Source organism: Vombatus ursinus, unplaced genomic scaffold (assembly GCF_900497805.2).
Source record: "Vombatus ursinus unplaced genomic scaffold, bare-nosed wombat genome assembly UNPS02014773.1, whole genome shotgun sequence".
Classification (NCBI taxonomy): Eukaryota; Metazoa; Chordata; class Mammalia; order Diprotodontia; family Vombatidae; genus Vombatus; species Vombatus ursinus.
The window spans coordinates 43589737-43614236 of NW_020954551.1; the positions used below are offsets into that span (position 1 = coordinate 43589737).

The window sequence follows — 24500 nt, forward strand, 5'->3', positions numbered from 1 at the left end:
AAAAAAAACAACTTTACAGTACATAAGTGATAAACTGTGTGACAGACAAAATGCAGTAATTCAGAATACCCTGATTAATTAATCATGTATTTGTCCTGATCACACAGATGATACGTACTTGTTATGAACAGACACAATACATGTTAGAGCTGTTATGATGTATGTACTTTTCATTAGTCCATGGCAGAAACAAAATTGTCACATTATTGAAAGTGTTTTTCTTCCCATAGGTGGTTCTTGTTGATCAGCCACGTATTTGCAGACAAAATTGTAGAACTTGGCTTTCACCTCCAAAACTGCCTTTGCTGCCTTTTCTCTTGGCTACTGGAACCCCCATCTTCCTTGGCACCTAACCCAGGCTTGGAATTTTGGAGGCTTCCCTCACTTTTGCTGTCTGTTTGGTTGCCATGATCTATTTTAATATTCCAATCTCTTTTCTAATCTTTTCCTTTTACTTGAGTTCAGGCTGTAGCTCTTTTTACCTGGGCTGTTATAACCTGCTGACTAGTCTGTTTACTACTCACTTATCTCTTGCTGACTGCTTTCTTAGTGATCATCTTCTTGTACTTCTCTCAGCAGGTTACTCCTCTACTCATACTTTCAATGACCCCTCACTTCTTATAAATTCTTTAATAAAGAAGCCTTTCTGATTTTCCCCCTGGCTATTCTTTTCCTCAGATCATAGTGTTTACTGATTTAAATAAGCTCCCAGAGGGCAGGGGTGGTTTTCTGGTTTTGTCTTTATACACTCAGCATCCTGCACAGCCCATTCTGGAGCTTGTTGGATTGGATACAAGATATATCATGTTCTTGTGCCAATTTTTAAGTCCAGCCTTCTTTCATATTATTCCTCTTCATCATGTATTCCAGACAAACCAGATTATTTTTCATTCCCTCTTACTGTCTCTTCTGTTCTTTGTGCCAACTACCTATATACAGTATACAATGAATGATCACTTTTCCCACCCTAAAGTCTCTGCTTTCCTTCAAGAGTCAATTTTATATGCTACTTCTTTGGAGTTTTTTCTCTGATATCTCTCCCTGCCCAAGCTGATCTCTAGCCTCAAATTTCACATCACTTTTTGCTTGGTTTTCACCCTTGTACTTAATCTCACTCTTCTAATATCCTTTGTGAACTGGCTTTACACAGCCAAACCTCCTCAGTTAGCTTGTAAGTACCTTAGAGGTTTTGGTGGCTCAGAGTGCCTGTTAATAGCAATTGTTTCTGTTCTGGCCAGAAACGCTGAGGGTCTTCCCCTCTCAAATTAATTCTTTGTGAAGGCAAACTAGGCCATATATTGCCCCAATTCTTAACTAGCCTTTAACTACTGAATGGGTGTTACTTCAGACAAACTGAGATCTGGCAAAGACTGAAGTTTAAAAAGGCCAAGGCCTTCCAATGTATCCCAGGCCTTCGCTAGTTGACCTGATCTTTCTTTGTCTTGCTACTGGAGTCCAGTGACTCTGGAGAAGAAAATGAGGCTGATGACTTTGCACAACTTTGCCTCACTTAAATCCAATTCACTTGCAAGTCAAGGCCTCAACCTCCTGATGTCTTTGGTCTTCTTCAAGAAGAAAGACAATCTACAGCAGATGCACCTTAAGACAATGGCTTATGTTGTCTTTATAACTGGACCACCTATTGCCTTTCACTTGGGGACTTGGTAAGTATTGGAGGGGTTTTTGTTTGTTTGTTTGTTTTAGAGGTGGTTTTGAATCCTTTTAAGGATTCATCAATTTATCTTTCTCTTTGAAATTGTAATTAATACAACAAATTATAATTTCAAGTGTTTGAAATTTCCTAACCTGGTAGGGAAGTGTAATGATCCTGCTACATAGTAGAGTACTTTAGGATATTTCCAATGCTACAACATCTATTATTAACCTGAATTTCCAGTGGTAATTTCCATTCATTTTTATATTAACACTATCATGAACAGTATGCTGCTTCCCAATAGGGAAGTCCTTTTTCTCAAAATATAGAAAGTATAGAGATCTGTATCATAACAGCTCTACAAATGTTTCCTGTAATTCTGATAATTTATCCTACAAATAGCTGTTGTAATTTTTTTGCCAGTCTGGGTAGAATTCCCATGACTTTAGTCCAATTTTGGCCCACAATTTATTTGCTCATCAGTGCCCTGATGACAATATGTTTTTGTTATTGTTGTTTTGTTTTGTTTTGTTTTTTAGGCAATTGGGGTTAAGTCACTTGCCCAGGGTCACACAGCTAGTAAGTGTCAAGTGTTTTGATCTGAGGCTGGATTTGAACTCAGGTCCTCCTGACTTCAGGGCCAATGCTCTATCCACTGCCCCACCTAGCTGGCCCCCCCTCCCCCCAACAACAGTATGAAACAAAACTTATGAATTCATCTTCAGGTCTTTGGACCCCCGCCCTCGCCCAAAGGTATATGAAAGAGTTTTCATCAACAACATTGTTTTCTAGTGCTTAGACAAGTACATATAGCTGGATAGGGGAGATGGCAAGACCTCTCTGGATTTGTTTGCTCTCAGAAATGATCATTGAAAAAACTCCAAGGGGCATGCTGCATGCTAAGAAGATAGTGCTGAACACTATAAGCCTTTCCCCAAGCTCCAGCCCTGCAAAATATTATCTTATTGTTTTTTAGCAGTCTGGCACAGTTTAGAACAAAGTATTTTTAACCTTTTTTGTGTCATGGACCCCTGGTAAAGCCCCCTTCTCATAAGTTTTCTCTTTAAAAAACATTTTTTTAAAGATGTAACTTTTTCCCATCCAGTTTCATAGACCTCCCTGAAATCTATCCATGGAACCCAAATTAAGAAGCCATGATTTAAGAAGTAGCAGTGTTTCTTGTTCGGGTTATAACTTTATTGCTTTTTAAGTCCAGGAAAAAAACACATTACTATCTCATCCTTTTAAAAGGAATTTTTAGTTTTTTAATCTAAAAATTGAAATGTACTTGATTGTTATTTCCTGCTGTTGGTGTCCTTTGGGTTTTTGTCAGTCAGTCTTCCATCTGGAAGACTGGCAAGTTAAAGTTGGATACAGATTTACTGCCCTTTGACTCCTTAATTTTGTGCCAACACAATCTTGTCCCCCTATGGTAGTACTATGCTTTTTCCGAGTACCCTGGGTTCCATTTAGAAAGGGGCAAATGATTGACTACTATACTAATTTCATGTGTTTTTCATTCTGGGATAGACTAGGTAAGGGGGATAATGGTTTGAGGAGGAGATTGAAGAACTCAAGAAGCTTCCTTGTTAAGAAATCTCCACTACATATGCTACCAATGAGAAATTCAGGAAGTTTAACAAGTATTCTTTTCAAAATACAAATGGCCCCATGGAGGGTTAAGTTTGTTTCTGCCTTTGGGTGATTCAGTCCATCTGTGTCCAGTTGGAACTGTTCTCAGAGGTTGCCTTAAGCTTTGGGAAAAGGATAAGCCTGAGTGGGTTTGGACAAGGGGAAGCAAGCAGGAGTACCTGAGTGGGGGGGGGGGGGGGCCGCACAGGAGAGAAGGGGAAGAGAAAGAAAAATTAACAATATAAACGTTGGATTTATAATTTTTACCCAAGGTCTTGTTCTGACTGAATTTTCTTTGTTTAGGTTAGCTCATTTGAGACTTTCGGATCAAGGAATTACTTTAGAGGGTAAATTAGCTAGCAGTCTTGAAATATAGCATTTTAAACTGCTGTTCCTTATAATTTTCTTCTGTACCAAGTAAATCTAACAACATAAAGCACTGCTAACTCTCCTCCTTCTGTCCCCTTGTTTCTCCCTCTCAGTTTTCTGTCCTCCCTGGACAGAACTCTGGAGGCTGTTGGGTACTGAACCTAGTACTCAGAATGAATACAAGCTTACATGAATTTTATAAGTAAGATTCATTACATTGCTAGTAAGGAATGCCTCAGATCCAGTGAAACCTAATTAATCTGCCCCTTCAGGTCCCAACATACCTTTAGTCAGAATGGAATTGCTATTTTCTCCTAAGAATTTAATACTCTCTAACTCTACCTCACTTATCCAAGAATCAGCAATATATGCTCTAGTTGATAAGTACTTCTAAAATAGTTAATTTAGGGTTCTGTGTCAGAGATAGCATATGACTGCCTTTCCTAAATTGTTTGGAATCCTTGTGTTCTGTTAATTCACAAGTAGTTAGGAATCTTGAGCAGCTAGGTGGCCCTGTGGGTAGAGTACCAGATCTGAAGTCAAACTGGCCTCAGTCACTTATTTAAGCTGTGTGACCCTTGGCAAGTCACTTAATCTTGTTTGCCTCGGTTTCACCATATGTGAAGGAAATGGCAAACCACTCCAGTATCTTTGTCAAGAAAACCCCAAACAGGGTCACTAGGAGTTGGACACAACATGACTGAAAAGGACTGAACAGCAACAAAAGTTAGAAATCTTGGGTGGTAATTAATTCTTAAGAGGTTGGAGCCTCAGCTTTTGATAAAGTTAACAATTCTAGCAACTGCTCACCTTTCTGAATAGATTTGTTAAGTTGCTCTAGCTTATTTTTGAAAACCATTAGAAACCATCTCTTTTAATTGGTGATGAGTCTGGGTTTGAAATGAGTATTTAAGGAAAACATCAAAATATTTAGCTGGATAATGTAATATTTAATCTGTCTAATATCACATAAAGAAATCTAATAGGTACAGTGTTAGATACCATGACTTTAGTTTGGTAGTTAATTCTTGTCATCACAGTATTTTCTATTCATTTGAAAGAAAAATTACCATAGGCTCAAGGATTAGGAAACTGCAAGTCTAGTGCTATTTCTCAATAGATTGAGAATTAAGCTACGTGTTATACTATGACAGGCATGATGAGATCTAAGGGCATAAAAAAGAAAATGAAACTTTTAAAACTCAATTTATGGGGGCAGCTAAGTGGCTCAGTGAATAGAGCACCAGTCCTGGAGTCTGGAGGACCTGAGTTCAAATTCAGCTTCAGACACATAACACTAACTGTGTGACTCTGGGCAAGTCACTTAACCCCAGTTGCCTCACCCCCCCAAAAAAGAATTCTGAAAAACTCAATTTAGAACTGCACATTTATGTTGAGAATGGTAGCTTAAATTACATCTTGCATAAGAAAACATACATAGGAATTCAGTACAAGCATAGGGACTGAGACCATGATTTCATTTGTATAGGGAATTCCCATGGGAGGAAATAGGGTCACCTTCTCTTCAACTTACTGTCTTAAAAGAGCTTCCTGGAGCATTGAAAGGTTAAATGAATTGCCCAGGCCACAAAGCCAATATTTTACCAGAATACCTAGACTCAAACCCGGGTACTCATGGCTTCTGGAGAAAATTTATAAGCTAATTTAGCAAAAAATAAAAACCCAAAAACTTGGGTTCTTTAACTTGCCTCGAGGGTTTGCTTTTACCTATCCTTAAAAAAAAAAAAAAAAGATTCGTTATGAATCATTCTAGGTAGAGTTCCTTTGAACAAACTTGTCCTGGGCACAGAGGCAATTGGGGGGAAGTTTTGATTTTCCCAGCTCTAGGTCAGTGGTCACCTTCTTACTGTCTCACACAGAATTGTCATGCTCCTCAGGTCCAGTGTCCACACCTAATAAAAAGGAATATTACAGTTGAAGACTAATTGCATTGGAATAGGGAAGCTACCTCTAGGGTCTTAGCAGTACTACATCCTTTCTCTTGAAATAGCTCCCTTCTGAAGGTGAAGGTGATGGGAAGCTAAAACCAAGGGGAGAATTTTTTTTTTCCCCAATTTATTTGCAGTTTTCAGCATTCACTTCCACAAGATTTTGAGTTCCAGATTTTCAGCCCATCTTGTCCCTCCCCCTACCTCAAGGTGGCGTGCATTCTGAATACCCCTTCCCTAATCTACCCTCCCTTCTATCTCTGCCCCTCCTTTTATCCCCTTTCCCTTCAATTGTGGGAGAACCTTTTAAACCAGTCTTGTAACAGTAGGGTATCAGAATTCTCATTGATAGAAGACTTAATTTTGGCAGATTTCCTAAACCCATGAAAAATGCAAATGAACCCAGATACATGTGAATAGACAGTTTATCTCTGTGAAATTAAGATGTAATGGAATCTTGGTATCAAGGAAGGCCACATGCTTTCTCATTGTTATTTTGGGCTACCTCTAGGCAAAATTCCAAAATGGGGAAGACTCCTGAGCCTTCCTACTTTATTGCCTGTAGTTGTAACCTGATCTTTTTAGAGAGTGCTTCAAAGTTACTTTTTTCATCATCTTTCCTCCTCAAAAGTTTAGATTTCTTCAGCTTATTCGTGTGTGTGTGTGTGTGTGTGTGTGTATTTATATTTTTCCCACTCGGCGGAAATCTGCCTTTTCACTCTCGCCTCAACCTCTTTTCCTCACCTTAGAACTAAGGGAAAACACAGCCCTGGTACAACGTGTGTAATCAAGCAAAACAGATTTTCATATTGGCCTTGTCAAGATTTTTTTGTCTCATTCTGAACACTGAACCCTAAACCTCTCTCCAGAGATGGATAGCATGTTTCACTTTTAGTCTCTGGAATCGAGGTTGGTCATTATGCAGGTCCTAAGAGATTGGATTTGAACTCAGGTCCCACTTACTCCAAGGCCAGACTGCTATCCACTGCGCCCTGAGATCGTTTTTCCTCACCTTCCTTCCCATGCTTGTCCTGTGCTTCTCTTCCCCTTTGTTTCCATTCCTAAGATCACCAGGACATACTAGAACCACTTCCAGACTTTGTCTAATTAGATTCCCCTTGTGATTTCTTGCTGATAAAGCTCAGAGGGGTAAATGTATAATTTCCCTACATTTGAATGTAAGCAATTTATTCTTATTTAGTCTCCTATTTTTGTTGATTCATGTTTTCTGCTTTATATTTCTCTTAACTCCTGTGTTTGAACTTCATAGTTTTGACGGGTCTGGTCTTTTCATTAGGAGTGCTTGGACATGGGAGGTCTGTTTTTCCCCCACTTTAGTGTTGTATTCAGTTTTTCTGGGTAAATTATTCTTGGCTGTGTAAATCTGTATCATTTGCCTTCTAGAATATTGTATTTTGATTCTGTACTCCTTTATAGTGGAGGCTGCTAAAAATCCCATGATCCAGAACTGGCTCCTTGACCAGGATCTGTCATGGCTGCTTACAGTATTTTTTTCTTTGACCTAGAAACTCCGGATTTTCGGCTGTGATGTTCCTGGGAGTTTTTATTTTGGTTTATCATTGTCATTATTATTATTGAGTTTTTATTTTTCTCTTCAATTTGTTTTCCAGGTTATTTTAGTTTTGGGGGCTTTTTGGGTTTGTGTTTTTGTTTTTTGCTATGAGATAGCTTATATTTTCTTCTATTTTTTTCAACCTTTTGACTTTATTAATTCTTGTTGTCTCATGGAGTTATTTCCTTCTATTTGATCCATTCTCATTTTCAGGGAATTTATGGGCAAGGTTTTATACCTGTTTTGACAAGCTGTTAATTTACTTTCCAGTTCTTTCTTCCATAGCTCTCAATTTCTTCTCTAATTTTTTCCTCAAATGCTCTAATTTCATTATAAAAGCTTATTTTTTTAACTTTTTCATTCTTGCTTCACGTCTTCTAAGGAATTCTAATTTAGTGTGTGCCCAAACTGTGTTTTTCTTTGAGGCTTTGCTTGTAGATGTTTTGGAGTCATTCTCTTCTGGGTTTATGTCTTGAGCATCCTTGCCACTGTAATAGCTTTGTGGTGAGATTTTGTTTTGTTTTATTTTGTTTTTTTACCTATTCTTCTAGCCTACTATCTGATTTTGGACTTGATGTTTGGGCTAGGCTCTACCACACTAATGGAAGGAAGGTCTGGGCTAATCTTGCTGCTTTCTTCGGGGTATTCCTGTTGCAGTGTATCAGTATGGATCGGGGGGGGGGGGGGGCCACAGTATGGGATGTCCCTGTTCGACCCTATTCCCAGTGTCAGCAGAACTTCCTTTCTCCCCATGCCAACCTCTGCTGAACAAACGACTCACTGTGACTTTTTCTGGATATCGCCATCAGTCTGGTCATTTTCTAGGTCTGTGTAAAGGGAAGCAAGCGCTCGGCTGAATTGCTTCCTGTTACTCCACCATCTAGGCTCTCTCGATGATTGTTAAACATGAATTTGCTTTTCTCCAAGCTTATGAAGAAGTGACTATACTTTTTCAGTGTTAAGTTCCTTGGCTTCCCTGAGCAAGAAAAAGAGCCTGTAGCAGAAACACAGCTGGCACTGGAGTTGGAAGGTATGAGTTCATTCTGGCCTAGAATGGTTTTGGGCAAATTTCTTTAATGTTGTTGTTTAGTCATTTTCAGTCATGTCTCTAACTAACTTTTCATGACCCCATTTGGGGCTTTCTTGGCAAAGATACTGGAGTGGTTTGTGATTTCCTTCTCCACCTCATTTTACAGATGAAGAAAATTGAGGCAAACCAGGGTTAAATGACTTGCCCAGGGTAAAACAGCTAATAAGTGTCTGAGGCTGGATTTGAATTTAGGTGTTCCTGACTCCATGCTGAAGACTCTATCCCCTGAATCACCTAGCTGCCCAAATTTACTTATTGCCTGTTTCATAATTTGTAAAAAGTAGATAAAACTTACCCTTATCCTAAGCACTTCCTAGGTTCATTTATTTAGTTGTCCCAGACCCTCAAACAAGGTTATGCCTGCTCTGTGGTTGCATTAGGTAAAATAAAACTTTAGCTAAATTAGCCCCTGTGATCCTTAGTTGAGAGGATCACGTTAATTTATCAACTGCTAAGTACAATACAACATAAAAATAAAGTTTCAAACTATATTCATTGACCCAAAGGAAAATCTCAGATGATAAAATTTTTAGGCAATATGAGGAAAACTTTTTTGTGGGATAGCACTTTTAAATTACACTACATGGTAGGGGCAGCTTGGTTGGCGCAGTGGATAGAGTACAGGCCCTGGAGTCAGGAGGACCTGAGTTCAAATTGGGCCTCAGACACATGATAACCCACTAGCTGTGTGACCCTGGGCAAGTCACTTAAACCCGATTAAAAAGAATTTTTTTTTTAAATTACACTACATGGATCATGGCTTTAATCTATCTTTCTTAAAATACTATTTTATTTTTTCCCAATTACGTCTAAAAACAATCTTTAACATTAAATTTTTAAAATTTTGAGTTCCAAATTCTTTCCTTCCCTCCCTCTCCTCCCTCCTCATTGAGAAGGCAATCAATTTTATATAGGTTATACATGTGAAATCATGCAAAACATATTTCCATATTAGTTGTGTTGAGAAAGAAAACACAGGCAACCCCCCCCCCCCCCCAAAAAAAAACACCTCACCAGATAAACAATAAAGAAAGTGGAAAATAATCCACGTAAAGATTCTATCAGTTCCTTCTCTGGAAGTGGATAGCATTTTCATCATGAATCCTTTGGAATTGTCTTAGACCATTGTGTTGCTAAGAATAGCCAGGGCATCACTGTACAATATGGCTCCTATTGTGTACAATGTTCTCCTGGTTTTGCTTATTTCTGTATGCATCAGTTCATCTAAGTCTTTCTAGGTTTTTCTGAAATCATCCTCTTCATCATTTCTTATGGCATAATAGAAACAATCATACCACAACTTATTCAGCCATTCCCCAATTGATGACATCCCCTCAATTTCCTCCTCTTTGCTACTACAAAGAACTACGATGAATATTTCTGTACAAATAGGTCACACACATATTTCCTCCTGTAGGGGTCTGGTTTCTTTAGTGCTTTGTGACACTAAAACACAAGTAATGAGGATATAGAATATTTTTAAGCAATGACCTTTGATAAACAGAGTAGACATGTAAAAAATAATTCTTGGTCTGAATGTAAGGATTAATCTCCCAGGTTTGGGTTTTCCTTTGCAAACTAACTTTTGACTTTGGACTGTCATGACTTGGATAGATGGGTGCCACCCACCAATGTGTGTGGTAATTGAAAGTGTTAGATTTTGGAGAGCCTGGCTTTGAGTCCTGGTCCTGCAACTTACTAGTTACATTTACCTTACTCAAGCTACTGAACCTCTCTGAATTCCTAAATTGTGATCGTCTGGAAAGTTCCCTGTCTTAGCTGGGATCCTTATGCTTCTTCCCCTGCACCACTTCCTCCTCCTAACACTCCTGTTCTCTGGTCTGTTAAAAGTATCACCATTCTCCCATTTATCCTAGTTGAATTATCCCTGAACCCTCCCTCATGTCTCCCCCTTGAATATGGTTGCCAGTGCCCGTTTGCCTCATGTCTGACCCTTGTAGCTGCCTTCTCAGTGGTCTCTCTTCCCTATCTACTGCTTTCAGTCTGCCAAAATTTTTCAAGTCCACATTGCCTAAATAAATGTTACTCTTCCCTTTTGGATTGTTTACAAACTGTACCCAGCCGACTTTCCCAGCTTTCTTTTCCTCTGTTCTTGATCGGGTCACATTGATCTGTATATCATTCCTTATAGATCTTTGCTGGGCAGCTCTGTGAGAAATCAGTCATTTAACATTTATTAAATGCCACAGTACCAGGCACTGTTTTAAGTATGTGTTAGGGATACAAATACAAATAAAAACAGACAGTGCCTCCCTTAAGGAGTTTAAAAATCTAATAAGGAAGACAACACGCAAAAGGTGTGTGTATAAGGAAGGGAGCAGGGGAGAAGGTGCCTGGTTTGGGGGCTTAATGAAGTCATCCAGAGAAGCTCAAAAACAATGTAGCTGGGGTTTAATGAGGAGAAGATTGTGCTGAGCTCCTTCCTTAAATGGAGGCCAGGGTCCTACCTTCCAGCCAGGGGATCCAGTCAAAGGTGCTAGTACTGAGGGCAGATTCAGTTTTGTAGAGTAATGAGATTTCTCATCGATTAGTTTCCTGGGGAAGGAAGGCATGATGGAGAAGTCCAGAAAAGTCCAAAAGTAGTAGTATTGTTGTTGCTATTGAGTTGTTTTTCAATCATGTCTGACTCTTTGTGACCTCTTTGAGGGTTTTTTGTTTTTTGTTTTTGGCAAAGATTGCCCAGAGTCACCCAGCTATTGTCTTGAGGCCAGATTTGAACTCAGAAAGATAAGGCTTTCCTGACTTCAGACCCAGCATTCTATCCACTTCGACACCTAGCCGCCCATCCATCCATTAAGGCCCTGCTGAAATACTTTTTCCATGAAGTAAAATCTTCCAGCAAACTATAGACACTGATATCCTGTCAGATATAATTGCCACTTTTAAACTACTGCTATATATTATTTGTGTACATGTCTACTAGATTATAAACCACATCTTTCTGTTTTCTAAAATATCTTATACATTAGCATTCAATAATTGTTGAATTGTTGCTGGTCTCTTTAGGTAATGGCCTCTTGAGAACTGTGAATTAAATTTTTTATGAATAGTAATTTTAACATACCGGAGAAACTTTTGAGTGATTTTTAAAAATTCCTCTCAGAGGCAAAATATTATAATGGAAAGAGCTCTAGACTAGGAATCTGTACAGATTTGTTCAAATCTTGCCACAGAAACTTAGTAGTTATGTGATCATAGTCAAATATTTCAAACACATGCCAACCCCAACCCTGGCCCAGCCCTGCCCCCCCCTTTTTGTTTTCCATTTGTAAAAAGATATTCCATGCCTGCTTAAGGTGGTCATCAGGCTCCATTGAATCTTGCCACTAGCCTTTATGGTGGCCCTGAGTAAGCCACTAAGCCTTACTTTTCTCATTTGTAAAATAGGATAAAAATAGTACTACTTTACAGAGTTGTGAGAATTTATTAAGATTATTTGGACTTTTTATTAAAGTACTTTGAAAACCTTAAAGCACCATTTAAATGTGAAATTAGAGAAATTTGGCTTTTACTTTTGTACGAAGGTATAAGACAGAATAATAGCCTTATTTTCAAGCTTATGTTCTATGAAGCCCTGGTATTCCAGGTTTGTGAATTGGTGCTCAGGGAAGAATTTGAGAAAATCCCAAGTGAGATTTGGTCCCATGATTATCACTGAGACTTGGAAGGATGCTGCATGAGAACGCCAATATGATTCTGAAAGGCAACCATTTTCAAAAGAAATGGTATTGATAAAAAAAAAAAAAAAAAAAGGTGTATGGAAGGGGTTGGAATAGTGTGTATATCCCTCACATGAAGAAATCTAAGAACCAAAGTGGTTGGAGAGGCATAGTGAACATTTGGGTGAATATCAGTAGAGTCAGAAACAAATGATGTTGTCACTAGTGTATACTATAGACCACCTGAACAGAGAAGAAATAGATGAAATGTTGAGGAAATAAATCAGAAGCTTGGCCCAAAGGCACGGTGTTAAATAATGATTGAGGGACATCAGTTATCCTGATATGTTGGGTCTCTCTGACAAACAGAACAAATTCTTTTCTTGCACGAATGATTTCATCCTTCCAAAGGCAGATATAATAAAGAGATCCCGTTTTATTTTAAAACATACTTTTTATTGCTGTCCTTTGTGTTCATATCATAGTCCTTTTTTACCTTCCTTTGGGATTGAATTTTCCCTTCTGGCAAAGAGAAAGGAGTGAGCAAAAATAGCCAATATATTAGACAATATTCGGTTCTAGTAGTCTCCAATTTCCCTGTTTTGAGGAAGTATATATTTCATTAGCTTTTCTCTGAGATAATAATTGGCTTTTCCATTATTCAGGAGTTCAACTCTTTTGGATTTGATTCTGATCAAAACAGAAGAACTGGTTGTAAAGTAGAAATGAGAAGTACTTCAAGCTAGGCATTGTCTTGACATTTATTCTGGATGTGGGGAAAGCAATGGAAGGGGAGGGGTGACTTAAAATTTGACAAGGGAACTCCACCCAAGGGGGTGTAAAAGCACTTTGTAAGAAAAATCTGGATGAGAAGGAAGAATACTAGTCCTCATCTAAAGAGTAAAGGTATGGAAGCAACCAGTTTTTAAAAGAGTAGTACAGTGGATACAAGATGAAATAACTGAGGAAACAAACGTTAGATCTTCAGAAGATCTTCAGAGCACATCAATTTGTTAAGCAATGTGATTGCTTAACAGATTGGGAACCAGGCCCCTTCCTCAGCTTAGGGCTGGATTGAATGCAAAGGGAGGCAGACTTTTATATATTAAAAAGTCAAATAAGGCCAATTAATTAAAAGGAAACAATACAACATTAGGAAATCTGATTTCTAATTGGATGAAAGATTAGAGACTTTCTGAGGTGGGAGAGGAAGAGCAAACAGGTGCAATTCCCTGAAATCATAAAAAGAGATATCCCACTCCCCCAGAGTGTCCGTGAACCATCAGAGGAACATGGAAGCAATAACTAATTAATCAGGATGGCACCAGTTTTCAGATAAGACATGGGTTGCTTGAGATATACAATTGTTTTTAACAAAAAAAAAAACAAAAAAACCTCCTTGCATCAGTCTTTGAACCTGACTGAGTTTCTGGCCAGCATCACCAGTTCAGGGTCTCTAAGTAGCAGGTAAAAGTGGTCCAGCTTCCCAGCCACACAAACTAGGTTCAAACAATGCAGCAAAATGTTCTCTCAGTTCCCACTGTTCAATAATTTTCTCACAAGACAGAAATTGAAAAAGGGAACAGAGCTAGCTCCAAAATTGAGTCACAAGATGGAGTCAGTATGGTTCACTCAATTCCCACCACCATTTGCTTCTCCAATCCCTTCAGTAGGGAGAAGACAGCAGTTAAGGGAGGATGAATGCAAAAATAAGGTGTCTGGAATGCTAAAAAGCTTAAAATTCCCTGAGACTGGTAAGGATTGGGAGTCTAAATCCAAGGTAAGTAAGAAGATTGAGAGGTACTCTGAAGCCTGGTTCTTCTCAGTAAATTTAAGTCAGCAGGCCCAGTTAAGCCTACATGAAAGAACTAGCAGAAAGAACTGGTGGCTGTACCCTACCAATTGGAGAGGAACAGTAGGATTGGAAAAAGAAAAATGTCCCTTTTTTTTTTTAAAGGAAAAGTGATGTCTATAAACTATAGTTCAGCGTGCTTGACTTCAGTTCTGGCACAATTCTAGATGACATTAAAGATATAATTAATAAACATCTAGCAAAGGAAATAGTGATCATAAGGCTGCATGGTATTATCAAGAACAGGTCAAGATTAACATTTCCTTAAAAAAAAAAAAATAGGCTAACTGGACTGCTTAATCAGGGGAAAGCTGTAGATATGGTTTACCCAGAATTTTACAGGTGTTTGATCTCATGACATCCTGGGTGGCAGTATGACTAGATAGATAGAATGGCTACCCAGAGAAGTGATTAGTGTCTTATCAGCTGGGAAGCAGTTGTGGTAGTGATCTGTCCCTGAATCTGTGCTGGCTTATACCTTTCTTTTCCTTCAGTGACCTGGATGAAAATATAAAATACATAATAAATTTGTGGATGACCACAAAGTGGATGGGGGGTTTGCTAACATTATGGATGACATCAAACCCTAAAAGGTCTTGCCAAATGAGAATGATGGACTGAATCAAATAAAATGAGGAGTGAAGTCTTGCTCTTCGACTTACTTTTTTCTTTTTCCAGTTTCAAATTCTCTTCCTCCCCCAGGAACTTAGATTTTTATAAAAGCATATGGTCAGGGGGCAGCTGAGTGGCACAGTGAATAGAGCACTGGCCCTGGAGTCAGGAGAATCTTAGTTCAAATCCGGCCTCAGACGCATAGTACTCGCTAGCTGTGTGGCCCTGGGCAAGTCATTTAACCTCATTGCCTAGCGCACCTCCCCCACCCCCCCAAAAAAATATATGGTCAGGAAATAAGCCCTTTATTATGGTATATCCTAATTCCTCAAAAAGAGGAGATAATCAAGACCGAAAACAACATCTGGTCAAATATAACCAGGGTGATCTGTGTAGTCACCCAAGTAGCAGGAGGAGGAAAGGGGTCAATCATTGCCTTTCTGGGATGCTGCCCTTAAGAGTCTACACACTAGTCTCTCCTGCTTGGTACAGGATTTCTTGTTACTGGTCACCTTGCTTAAATGAGTCTTGTTGGTTTCCCTTCCCCGTATTAGAGAGACACTGTGTTGGTGATAGCAGGAAGCACCAGATAAGGCAAATATGGAATGCAAACATGGAGTAAGGGCAACTTGTACAAATGGAAGCTCCATAAGCTATTGTTATCTCGGGCTTCACTGAAGAAGGCACAGTGTCCAGAACTAGAGAGCTAACCCTTTCATTCCTCCTCCCTCCCCCTCTCCCTCTGTGTGCCTGGCACACCATAGGTACTCACAAAATCTTTCAGTCAGGTTGAATTGAATTGTTTAGAGGATGAGGTCAGTATGGTAAATAGCTTCCGATTTGCCTATTGTGAAAAGGCAAGTGCATATTGTGAAATTTTTCCCTTCCCTCCAGCTGTGAGCAGAGTACATGGAAGTTTGTGATGGGAGATAATTTGAAGAGAGTAAACTGGGTTCACAGGGGGAATAATATAAAATTACTACTTGAGGTGGATCTGGGGGAGAGCTTTGATTTAAAAATGGAAGATTAAGTTATGCCATTTGAAGTAAGTACACTTGGGTTTTGAAGAAGTCTAAAAACTGCCATTATGGAAACTGGAAAGAATTTTTAAATGCCAGAATAGTACTTGGATATCACTGTAGGCAAATAACCAACCAGGCATGGTGGCCTGCTGTCTTCTCTATTTTGTCATTCACTGTGCTCTACTTAGTTGCTGAAGGTACAGTGTTGATCTGAAATATGATCCTCTATCTATTCAGGGCACAGTTTCTCCTTTTAAAAAGAAGATTGCTTTACTGGGAGTGAAACTTGCTCATTTGAGGATATCAGTGGGAGCCAGCAATACCACTATTAGACCTGTATACTCCAAAGAGTCCGAAGAAAGAGGAAAAGGACCCATATGTGCAAAAATATTTATAGCAGCTTATTTTTTTTAGTGTCAAAGAAGTGTACACTAAGCGGGTAGCTATCAGTTGTAGAAAAGCTGAACACATTATGCATATGTATATAATGCGACACTGTTGTCCCATCTGGGAGGGTTTCAATGAAACCTAAGATGAATTGTATGAACTAAGTAAACAGAACAATTTATGTAAACAATTTATGAAATTAACACTGTAAAAACGATGTTGAAAGACTTAAGAACTCCGAGAAAGAGTGTAATGATTGGTATTATATAGTGCCATGAGGTTTGCAAAGTGTGTTTAAAAAATATTATTTTATCCACATTTTACAGATGAAGAAACTGTTAAGTTTCCTCAAACAGGTTAAATGACTTGCCCAGGTCACATAGCTAGTAAGTAAGGCCAGATTTAAACTCAGTTTGACAAGGCAGTTTCCTTATGTAGAGTCTTCTAGGTAAGTGAAATAATAGGTCCAGTCTGTATCTCTGTCCATCTTTTGTTATTCTTAATGGCACAGTTATTGTTATATTCATATACACAATTCAGCTATTTCTTAAATCATTGAGCATATCACTTTTTCCAACATTTTGTTACTAGATAAGTAGTTATATAGAATATATTATAGTTTCATTATAAACATCTCTTCCTCCCCACTCCCAGTCTAACTTACTACAAAGCCATAATTCTAGCATTTTAATTGACTTTTGACCTCCTTATCTCTATCTTAAGAGCAAAGATTCAGTATAGAATTCATAGTCATTCCTCATTGTCTGCATTTTCCCTTTCCCCCTCTCTTCCCTCCAGAAGCCTGCCTAATAGGACATATAAGGTCATAGAATCATAGATCTATAGCTGGAATGGATCTTAGAAATCATCTATCTCTATATTGGTAACTTTGTGCATTTACTTTTTCAATATATATCTATTTTTTCTTTCAGAGGGTTCTCACTTTTGGGATGTAGTTTATGTTAAGGATAGACTATATTTAGACTAATAGCATGTTGTCTGGGTTGAGTATTTTTGTCCTGGTTTCACTTTGTATTAGAAGTACTCTGCAGATTGACCAACATGACAAAACAGGAAAATGATAAATGTTGGAGAAGATGTGGGAAATTGGAACACTGATGCATCGTTGGTGGAGTTGTGAAATGATCCAACCATTTTGGAGAGCAATTTGGAACTATGCCAAAAGGGCTATAAAAATGCACATACCCTTTGACTCAGCAGTAGCACTTCTAGGGCTGTATCTCAAAGAGATCATACAATGGGAAAAGGACCCACATGTACAAAAATATTTATAGCAGCTCTTTTTGTGGTGGCAAAAAATTGGAAATTGAGGAGATGCCCATCATTTGGGGAATGGCTGAACAAGTCGTAGTATATGAATGTGATGCAATACTATTGTGCTAATAAGGAATGATGAGCAGGCAGACTTCAGAAAAACCTGGAAAGACTCGTATGGACTGATGCTGAGTGAAGTGAGTAGAACCAGGAGGACGTTGTACCTAGTAACAGCCATGATGTGAGCTGACTAATGTTGATAGACTTAGGCGTTCTCAGCAATGAAAGGATCTAAGACATCTCCAGTGGTCTCATGATGGAAAATGCTATCCATATCCAAAGAAAGAACTATGGAGTTTGAATGCAGATCGAAGCCTACTATTTGCTGTTTTTTTTTTCTTCTGTTTCGTTTTGTTTCATCTTTCTGGTGGTTCCTCCTATTGGTTCTAATTCTTCCTTAGGACATGACTAATGTGAAAATATGTTTAATAGGAACGTATCTGTATAGCCTATATCAGATTGTGCGCAGTCTTGGGGAGGGAGGGGGAGAAAAATTTAAAACTCAAAAGCTTAATGAAGTGATGATAAATCAAAATAAATTCATTTAAAAAAAGAAGTACTCTGGAATGTATTTTTCTAAAATCACTAATCAAAAATACTTGATTTAATTTACTGCTATCATATAGTATGTAACTATCTCACTAAATTCTGAATATGAATTTTGCTTCTAAATTTTTTTAATAAAGTGATCTTTTTTTCTTTTCAAATTGCTTCCATAGTCCCCCCACCCCCAATCTACAAAAAAATACCAGCTATGTCATTGGGAGATGAAAGACTGGTTTAATCGTGTCTGTTTTTGCCAAACCAGGTCAGGGGATCCCGCTCAGGAGATGCCACAGCGGCACAGCTTGTCATTTCTTACGGCACAATAGAATTCCATCACAATTTTATACCACAACTCGTTCAGCCATCTCCATATTGATGGGCATCTCCTCAATGTACACTTAGAAAATGGCAGAGTTTTGATTAGAGATAGGTTTAGGGGAGAAATGAGTTCAGTTTGGAGCAATGAGTTTATGTCATTCCTAAGAGACATCCAGATAGACACTTTGCAGTTGGTAATGTAAGACTGCAATGCAGCAAGAGAGCTTGGATTTATAGATTTGGAGGTCATCTGCATAAAGATAATTGAACTCAAGGGAGTTGACGAGTATAGAGAAATGAGACAGAGAGCCCAGGACAGAACATTAGGGATGCCCATGTGTGAGCTGGTATTTATCTATTTCAAACCAGGGAAATATAATTGAGTAAACTAGAGACCTTTCCAAAAAGATGAGGGAGTAAAATAAGGATGCCTATTGTTGTTATCTTATTATTTGACATAAGTATATAACTGCTCCCTGTAGCAATACGACAATAAAAGAAATTGAGAAAATATGCATCGTCAAAAAGAAAAGAATTAACACTTTTTTAAGATAATGATCACTTTAGAGAATCACCTAAAATTAACTGAAACAATAACTTTGTAAAATAAACCTGCACAAGTTGTTTAAATTTCCTGTATATTACCAACAAAAATCAACAGGAAGAAATAAGAAAGAAATTCTATTAACTACAGAATGTATAAAATATTAGAGAGTCTAGCTACCAAGGCACATGTAGAAACTATATTAATACAACTACAGTTACACTCTTTATACCAATACAGACATGAATAATTAGAAAAGGATCAGTTGTTCATGGCTAGGCCATGCCAATGTAATAAAAATAGCAGTAGTGCCTAAGTTAACGTGTAGCTAATGCCATATAAATTAAACCACCAAAAGATTACATTATTATAGAGCTAGGAAAAAAAATAATTTATCTGATAGAGAAAAGGTAAGTAATCTCAAGAAAAATTGAGGGGGGAAAGTAGAGAAAAAATAGTTTAGCAATACCAAATCTTAATACCCAAAGACCCTTGTTGCTGGGGCAGTGACTCAGTGCTCAACAAAAATTATTGGGAAAACTAGAAAGCAGTTTTGGCAGAAATTAGGTTTAGACCAACATGTCACCATATACCAATACACAGATTCCAAATGAATATTTGATTTGTGTATGTTGAAGGCCACATCATAAACAAATTAGGGGAGCAAGGAACTAAGGGTAGGTCAAGAAGTTCATGTCTAGGGGCAGGCTTATAGAAGATAAAATGGACACATAGCAGGCACTTAATGAGTTGTTGAATTTTTTTTGCTGGGGTAGAGGGGAATTTATGTTAGTAATAGAGCATTAGCCTCTTGACAAATGACAGCTCTGTAGAAATTTTTTGTTTTTTTCACTTTGAAAAAAATATGTTGATAATTATTCTGTGCTGGGCTCTCTCTTTTCCTTCTATAGTTGATCTCATCTGCTGTCATGGTTTCATTTATCTTCTCTTTGTGGGTGACTTTCAGATCTACTTGTTTAGCCCTAACCTCTCTCCCAACCAGTAGTCTCCAGCTGCCTGTAAGTCTTCTTGAATTTGATGTCCCATCGACATATTAAACTCAGCATGTCTCAAACTGAACTCATTATCTCCTCAAATCATCCCTTCTTCATAACTTCCCTTTTACTGCCGATCTTCCCACTTACTCAGGCTTGCAGCCTACGTGCTGTCCTTGATAAGCCTTCCCCATTGTACCCCCATAACTAGTCAGCAGTCCAGTGCACCTTGGTAACGTTTCTTCTCATTCGGACACTGCCATCAGCTTGATGCAGTTACTTAACATGATCATTTCAGGCTGGGACTGTTGCAAGGAGCCTTTGTTGGTCTCCAATCTGTCATTCAGTTCAAATTGATCTAAAATGCAGATGTGACCATGTCGCTCTCCTATGCTAATGGTTCCCTGTTTACCCCAGGATCAAATATAAAATCCTCTGGCTTGCAAAGCAGTCCTCCCTCTCCCCCTCCACACCAGGTCTTCTTACACTTTACTCCCCTTCACATACTATCATCTGTTGATACTGACCTCCTTGCTGGTGGCTAAACACCTGACTCTCAGGGTCCTTTGACTGGTGTACATGCCTAGAATGTTCTCTTTCGTCATCCCTGCCTCCTGGCTTCCTCAGCTAAAGTCCCACCTTCTGCAAGAAGCCTTTAAGAGTACTCCGGTTTATCCTGTTGGATATCTTATTTGTACCTAGTTTGTATGTTGTTTTCCTTCATAAGATGCTTGAGAGTGGGGACTGTTTTTTTGCCTTTCTTTGTATCCCTAGCACAGTTGTCTGGCACATAGTAGATGCTTAATGAATGCTAGTTTACTGACTGACAAAGAAATGTTTATAATTTAGATATTTTTAGTTTACATCATTTACATTTCCTAATATATTCCCTTTCCCCTTGCCCCCAAGACCTTTCTTATAACGAAGAATAGAAGAGTGGAAAACAAAGTTCCACAAAGTAGTCTGAAATAGTCACAGTTGCTCCCCTCTTCAAAGAAAGAAGGAAGCTGCCTTCTCATAGCTCTTTGGGGGCCAAGCTTGGTCATTAATTTCATAGTACATAGTTGTTGTTTTAAGAAATTTTTATTGATGTTTTCTGTTTCTTACCTCACCACAGTATATGTAAGCCTTCCCACCCTGAGCCATCCCATATGACAAATAATAAAGGGTTTTTTTGTTTTTTGTTTTTTTGTTTTTTTTTAGAGAAGAAAAAAGTCATTATAACGGATTGCTCCATTGAGAAAGTTCAAGAACATGTGCAGTGTGAAACATCTGTGGCCCTCCTACCTTTGCCAAGGTGTAGGTTGGAGGTGACCTCTCACATCTCTTCATTTGAGTCCTGCTTGATCTTTATAATTTTGTTAAATTTACTTTTTTTTTTTGGCTGTCATTTTTTTTTTCCATTTACATTTGTTATAGTCACTGTATATATTTTCTTAGCTCTGCTTACTTCATTCATAGATCTTTCCATGCTTCTGTTTTCATCACATGCATCATTTCTTATATTTCTTCTACTCCATTGCATTCATGTACTGCATATTCTTTCTGTGCACATTGTTACCCTGGTGTATGCTTTTCCTGATTCTGTTTACTTCACTATTTCAGTTTCCTTCCACATGAATGAAGCATTTATTAAGCACTTATTATGTACAGAGCACTCTGTGCTAAGTGCTGGGGATACAAATAGAAAAGTTGAGACAGTAGAGCTCACATCCTGTCACAGATGGAAGGTTTCAGCTACAAGTCATTTGGAAAAGTCCCTGCTCCTTAGGGGGCAGCAGCAAAACAGATGGTCACACCTCTTCTAATTTGTTAGTACCAAGGATTTGGGGGCAAGAACTTTCTTTTCCTGGTCCTCAGTAGTTGGTGATCATGTATGTCTTCACCATGTTCGTTAATTGTTACAACAGAATATATTATTACATTCATATGCCACAATTTGTTTAGCACTTACTCAGTGCATGAACATCTACAGCAAAGTAAAGTTTCAGGGTATCTTTGGGGGTATCCTTAGGGTATTATGTCTAACAGGGGCATCTCATGAGGTGAAACTTCACAAATTGTTTTGATTTTAATTTATCTTATTATTTGGAGCAGTCTTTCTTTGGGTTGTTAAGAGTTTGCAGTTCTGAGTGGTATACTGTGCTTTATGATAAGGCAGTTGGATACCTAGGGGAAAATGTCTTTAAACTATAGTGGAATTTCTGAGCTATGATGAGCAACCTATTGGACATGAGAAGGAAAATCATCACAGAATATTGTCCTGTGCCATCTCTATATATTCTGGCTTCTGCTTGACAGCTTGTTTATAGTATGGAAAAATTGCATTTCCCAACATAGAGACAATGCTAAAAACTATCAAACTCATTTCTTTCCATTTCAGGAATATTACTTTCAAAAGGGAGAACAATGAACCCACAATTAAAATGGATCAGTGTTTTCCAGAGGGACTGGATTCCTCTAATTGTTATTGTATACTGTCTGCTGGTACTATCAGTTTTCTTGACTATTTGAGGTGTATTCCAGTGAAAGTTCATTTTCACTTAGGATTGTGTAAATATTAATTTGTAGTATTTAAATGATACATAGGTTGGTACCCTTCTTTTAACCTAGGCTGTTGGCTTTTTTCCATTTTGCTGGAGATTGCTTCATGACAAGATTACCATCTTTTTCTTAAATCACTTTTGCTCTTCATTTGACTACGTTTCACATCTATAACCTCTACTCAATTCTGGGACAGGTGGTAATAACAAAAGTCCGAGCTCCATGCCAAAAATCTGCTTCCATTATAAAATGAATGATATTAGATTGTGAGATGTACAAGTTTAGGCTCAAAACTGAATAACTTCTTTTCTATCCGTGCTTTTAGTGAAATACTGACTGTGTTCTCTTAAATGATTTCTTTTCATTGTTAAGAAGAAACTAATTAACATTACGTTTTGTTTTTACTATCATCCCTTAGAATTGAGTTTTCCCTTTTAAGGCCTGGTTAAAGTCTTGTATATTTCACATGTAATCTTCTTTTGATTACTTTTTAGTCTTAAACAAAGGTTAATTTAAAAGGCCAAGTGGTTTTCTTTCTGCAGAAATCAGAATGCATCTTTTAAAATTTTATTCAAAGACACAAAGCTCATTTGCCATAAATACTACCATTCGAGTTAACTTTCTCTATGGGTTCCTTAGAAAACTGCTAGTGTCATCCATAGTGTCGTCTTGCTATATGTTATCACCACTTGTTCTGTGAGTCTCAAATATTTTTGTTGGGGGAGGGGATTTAATCTCTATGCCCCTAAATAGTAGGGTTCTGTCTTGTGTGATAGTAATCGCTTATGAACAGCTTCAAAGAAAGAATAAATTGTTATAGTAACAGCCTCAGCTTTCCTCAGCTCGTTTATTTTTGTTTCAGTATATTTATAAAAACATAACAACTATTCTGTACTTGTATTTGTTGAAAACTTTGGCTGTTTGTTTTTATGTAATTATTTGGTATGTTTTCCTTCAGTGATTGGAATGATTTTGTACCATTAAAAGATTGATTGAAAGTTTAAAAAAAAAACTTTGCAGTTTTTTTGATAATTATTCATATCCATTGACAACCTGGTTTAATTGGCTGTAGAACATATGGATAGGAGTTAAAACTACCACGCTCCTTTTCCTGTTTCATAGGTAAATATTAAGGTCAGAAAGCTATCATTGTTCAAATGGTCCAAGATATGATTAGTTATTTAAGAATAAGACTAGGACTAAACTGAGTGATGAACTTTCAAGCTGTCAGCAGAATCTTTCCAGTCTTTTTATATGTCACCTGTTACCTGCAAGTCATAGGATGTTGAGAAGGTGATATAATGGTACCTTAAAAATCGTTATCTGCCATGTTCCACTTATCTTCAAGGGCAGAGATTTGAAATAATGCTGTCTTAAACAGGAGCAGACTTTGTCTGGGCCAGATGGTGGCCAGAGAAGTACCTCCCTCCTAAGACAAGTCCCAATTGGAGAGCACAACAACTTTGGCATTAAAAGATGAGAAGAAAGGCCTAGTCAGCTGCACCAGGGGAAGTTGCTCGGAGGAGCCATGACTGTTAACTGTGTGAGGATAGAAGACCTCGAAGGATCAGGTTTGACTAAATGAAGGAAAAAGATCAGAGATTTCTGGAGACTCGAGTAGCAGAGTGGTAGAGCTGCTGGGCAGTGGTTGCAGTGCTGCCTGTTAAACGGCAGGGAGCCTTCAAGGAATGAGGTACACCCCCTGGTGCTGCACATTGTGCATGTTTTCAGGCTATTTCTGTGTCTTGATCCATGCTGATTTCCCCCCTTTTCTTTTTTTGTCTTTAAAAATACTATTTGTTACATAGAATGATTCTGGGAACAAGAGGGAGAGGACACTTGGGGAAATTATGAGGTAGAAAACAAAAGACAGTGTTTGCTTATTTAAAAAAAAATGTAGAGGTTTGCCTATAGCTGGCAAGTTGTGATTAATAACAATGGCTAACAGTTATAGCACAAATGTTATCTCATTTGATCCTGGCAGCAACCCTACGAGGTAGATGCTGTTATTATCTCCATTTTACAGTTGAGGAAACCGAGGCAAACAGAAGCTAAGTGACATGCCCAGGGTCACACAGCTAAGTCTGAGGTCAGATTTAAACTCAGGGTTTCCTGACGTAGTCCTTGCACTCATCCATTGTGCCACCTCACTGCAAGCAGCTTGATCCAAAGAAAGAAGTGTGTTGCTTAGTTATTTAGGAAAATGAGTCAATTTTTAGTGGGAATTGGGGCAGTCTGAAAAAGTGTCAATCCAGAGAAGCCTCCCAAGAAATAATTTTTTAGCTTTCTTGTCAAGGGATTATGGTTTTGTTTTTCCCTTTTAAAGACTTACTTTTTTAATATTTATAGCAGCTCTTTTTGTGGTGGCCAAAGAACTGGAAATTGAGGGGATGCCCAT

General features: G+C 38.1%; 1 protein-coding gene across 2 annotated transcripts in view; it reads left to right on the forward strand.

The window, feature by feature from the left end:
* Nucleotides 1-24500, forward strand: part of RAB7A (RAB7A, member RAS oncogene family) — a 51401-nt gene that overhangs the window by 13090 nt on the left and 13811 nt on the right. The window contains exon 2 of one of the 2 annotated variants that reach the window (XM_027863825.1): nucleotides 23484-23795. The exons of the other annotated variant lie outside the window; for it this stretch is intronic. The gene's annotated coding sequence lies outside the window, so the exon portion shown is untranslated. The remainder of the gene's footprint in view (nucleotides 1-23483; nucleotides 23796-24500) is intronic. 2 annotated transcript variants of the gene reach the window in all.